The sequence below is a fragment of the Ornithorhynchus anatinus genome, chromosome 1 (genome assembly GCF_004115215.2).
Source record: "Ornithorhynchus anatinus isolate Pmale09 chromosome 1, mOrnAna1.pri.v4, whole genome shotgun sequence".
Classification (NCBI taxonomy): domain Eukaryota; kingdom Metazoa; phylum Chordata; class Mammalia; order Monotremata; family Ornithorhynchidae; genus Ornithorhynchus; species Ornithorhynchus anatinus.
Window position 1 is genome coordinate 164,303,046 of NC_041728.1, and position 4,215 is coordinate 164,307,260.

Consider the following 4,215-nt stretch of genomic DNA (forward strand, 5'->3'; position numbering starts at 1 on the left):
CTGAGCACTTACTCTGAGCAGAGCCCTGTTCTATGCATGTCTTACGCCGTTGGATCATCTCCTACCCATAGCGACTCCATGGACACATCTCTCCCGGCACGCCCCACCTCCATCTGCAATCGTTGGGGTAGTGGATCCAGAGCGTCTTCTTGGTAAAAAAAAATTCCAGAAGTGGTTTACCATCGCCATAAACCTGCGTCTCGGCCCTCGACTCTCTCCCGTGCCGCCGCTGCCCAGCGTGGGTGAGTTTTGACTCGTAGCAGACGGCCTTCCACTCGCTAGCCCCCGGCCAGGCTAGGAATGGAACGGACAGGCCTCTGCTTGACTCTCCCTCCCGTAGTCGAGGCTGGTAAAGTACTGGAAACTCTCCAGGTGCCACCCTGAGAGGGAATTAAGCACTTGGAAGAGTACTATTGTTTTTACCAGATGTTCTTCCCCTCGACTCTATTTATCGCCATCGTTCTCGTCTGTCCGTCTCCCCCGATCAGACCGTAAGCCCGTCAAACGGCAGGGACCGTCTCTATCTGTTGCCGACTTGTTCATCCCAAGCGCTTAGTACAGTGCTCTGCACATAGTAAGCGCTCAATAAATACTATTGAATGAATGAATACTATACAACAGACTTGTCCCTGCCCACGACAAATTTAAAGTCAACCTCAGAAAGGACTGGATTGGTCTAAATCTTCCCTCTGCTCCTCCCCCCCTCCCTTCCCATCCCCTCAGCACTGTACTCGTCTGCTCAATTGTATCTATTTTCATTACCCTTTTTATTTTGTTAATGAGATGCACATCGCCCTGATTCTATTTATCTACTATTGTTTTAATGAGATGTTCTTCCCCTCGTTTCTATTTATTGCCATCCTTCTTGCCTGCCCATCTCCCCCGATTAGACCGTAAGCCCGTCAAAGGGCAGGGACTGTCTCTATCTGTTACCGATCTGTACATTCCAAGAGCTTAGTACAGTGCTCTGCACATAGTAAGCGCTCAATAAATACTATTGAATGAATGAATGAATGAATAAATCAATTAAACAATCAACCAAAGGTATTTATCAGGGGCTTACTATGTGCACAGCACTGTACTAAACATTCAGGAGAGTGCATTACAACAGAATCAGCAGACACGTTCCCTGGCCAAAGCGGGCTTACAGGCTAACGTCCCACCAGGGTTGGTAACAGCAGTTGCTGAGAGGGAGGGGTACGCTACCCAGCTGGGGGAATCCTTCGGAAACCCTTTCTGGGCCGCGCGGGGTCCGGGGCTGACCGAAAGACTCTGCCATCTTCAATCAAGCGATCAATCAGTGGCATTTATTGAGCGCTAACTGGAGGCAGAGCCCTGTACTGAGCGCTCGGAAGAGTACAACAGAGTCGGCGACACATTCCCTGCCCACCAGCATCCAGGAGGAGAGACAGACAAAATAAATGATGGAAATGTGCATAAATGCCACGAGGCCGAGGGGGAAAAGCAAGGGCTTAAAAGGTAAAGATCCGAGCGGCAGAGTGAAGCAATCATATTTTCATGTTTACTCTGGGGTGGGGGTGGGAGGGAGAAGGAAAGCGGGGGAGGGAAGTGTTCATAAGAATATTTACTTCTCTATCCGTTTTTCTAACTGAATCCTTTTATTTTTAGAAAATCACACTTGTTTTTGAAACTAGCCAAGTCCTTCTTTTTGCTGATTTCCAGCCCGCCTTTTCCGGGTCTTTCGGCCCAGGGGTTTTCAGGTAAAGAGATCTCCTTGACTGTTGCAGCTCATTGGGAACACCTCCTTCTTCCTCAGATTAGGAATTGGACAGGTGGGAAAAATCCTAATCACAACTGCCGGACTGCTTCCCTCTTACCCTCTAGATTGTAAGCTGGTCGTGGGCAGGGAACACATCTATCGACTCTTTGTAATCAATCGATCCCATTTATTGAGTGTTTGGGAGAATACGATATAACGGAGCTGGTAGACACATTCCCTGGTCCGGTTAGTGCAGTGCTCTGCACACAGTAAGAGCTCAATAAATGGGATCGACTGCACTGAGTCCCTCTCTCTGTGTGTCACCGTGGATGGGAAAAAGAGCGAACGCTCCCTTTTACCTCGTCTTTTCCTGGGAGGATCGGCGGGACGTGAGAACCGTGGGAAGCCAGGGGCCGATACACCCGAGCTTCTTGATTCCCAGCTCCTAGGGGAAGTGGAAGAGATGGGGGCTGTAAACTCCTTGTGGGCAGGGAACCGGTCCACCAACTCTGCTATATGGTACCCTCCCAAGGGCTTAGGACAGCGCTCTGCACACAGTAAGCACTCAATAAACTCTCTTCCCCTCTTCAAAGCCCTGCTGAAAGCTCCTCTCCTCCAGGAGGCCTTCCCAGACCCATTTCCCTCTGCCCCTCCTCCCCTCTCCATCGCCCTGACTCTCTTCCCCTCCTCCCAGCACCTGTGTATGCTTTTATATTATTATTTATTACTCTTTTTTTATTAATGTGTATATATCTATGATTCTATCTATTTTGATGGTGTTGATGCCTGTCTACTTGTTTTGTTTTGTCTGTCTGTCTCCCCCTTCTAGACTGTGAGCCCACTGTTGGGCAGGAATTGTCTCTATCTGTTGCTGAAGTGTACATTCCAAGTGCTCAGTACAGTGCTCTGCACACAGTAAGCGCTCAATAAATACGATTGAATGAATACATACCATTGCTCGGTTGATTGATTTGGCCCAGGTCAAGTGGGAAGCCCAAGGCCTTCTTTGGCGTGGGTTTAGGAGTCAGAGGGTCGTGGGTTCCAATCCCTGCTCTGCCACTAACCTGCTCTGTGACCTTGGGCAAGTCACTTCACATCTCTGGGTCTCAATTCCCTCATCTGTAAAATGGGGATTGAGAATGTGAGCCCCGTGTGGGAATGTGAGCCCGTTGTCGTGTAGGGGTTGTCTCTGTTGCCGAATTGTACTTTCCAAGTACTTGGTACAGTTCTCTGCACACAGTAAGCGCTCAATAAATACGACTGAAGGAACGAATGACTGTCGTGAGCCACCCACCCCCTCCCCGCCCTCGTACCAACCAGGACCTTCCCGGACCGGGGAAGCCTCGGTGACACACAGTAGAAGGCAAACCACACCTCCGATCACCAAGGTTACCGTGAGAAGTCTTTTCCTTAATTTTACCAACTTGCAAGGGAGTGACGCATCCACACTCACTCCCTCCCTCCACCCCACCAAGGGTCCGATACCAGTCTGCGGTCAAAGGAGCCCCTTCTGCCGCCGCTGCCTCTTTCCGCTTCCAAGAGCGACTGCTTTCTGCTGCTTCTCTGAGTGCTTCCCTCCTGCTGCTTCAGTGCTCGCTTCTCCGTGCTGCCTCTGGCTTCCTCCAACTGCCCCCGACCTCAGCGAGGCCCTCATCATTCAAAACCAGCGCCTTTTATGTGCCCGAGGCGGGCGGCTGGGACTCTCCGGGGCAGTCACTGACTGGTCCAGGCCCGTTCCCGGGTAGAGAAGGGAGAGAAAGCCCCGCCACCCTCCATCCTCCACCCCCCACAGGCCCGCAATCACCTGTCTCAGGTAGAGCCCATCAGCGCCTTCGCCAGTCCCTTCCTCCTTATTGTTAGTGGGATCACAAACGGTCACTAGTAAGGCAACTCTCTGTAGGCTCACCACAGGGACAGGGCCTGTATCCAACCCCATTTGCTTGTGTCCCCCACCCCCCGCCCCCAGGGCTCCGTACAGTGCCCGGCAAACAGTAAGCGCTTAACAAATACCGCAAATATGAGTATCACCAGATTTATTTATTTCGATTAACGTCTGTCTCCCCCTCTGGACGATAAGCTCGCCGTAGGCGGGAAATGTGTCTGTTTATTCCTCCACTGTACTCTCCCAAGTGCTTAGTACAGTACTTTGCACTCAGTAAGCGCTCACTAAATACCATTGAATGAATGAATGACCCATCCCCACCAGGGGTGCCCTCACATTCTTGTCTGCTGCGTGACCTTGGGCAAGCCACTTTACTTCTCTGTGCCTCAGTTCCCTCATTTGTAAAATGGGGATGAAGACTGGGAGCCCGTGGGACAACCTGATTACCGGGTATCTACCCCAGCGCTTAAAACAGCGCTGGGCGCGTAGTAAGCGCTTAACAAATACCATCGTTATTTATCCCTTCCGCAAGAATCGCTTTTTCCAAGATGAGGGAGAGCCAGGGCTTGTCTCGCCCCTGGGGATGAGAGACCGGCCCAAAAGGTCTCGGGTC

At 51.2% G+C, this 4,215-nt stretch overlaps 1 non-coding gene across 1 annotated transcript; it reads right to left on the bottom strand.

Annotated features, from left to right (window-relative positions):
- Positions 1 to 252: 252 nt before the first annotated feature.
- On the bottom strand, positions 253 to 390 carry LOC114815548. Its single transcript, XR_003763338.1, has one exon. It is a non-coding gene; the product is annotated as a small nucleolar RNA SNORA7 (small nucleolar RNA).
- Positions 391 to 4,215: the final 3,825 nt, after the last annotated feature.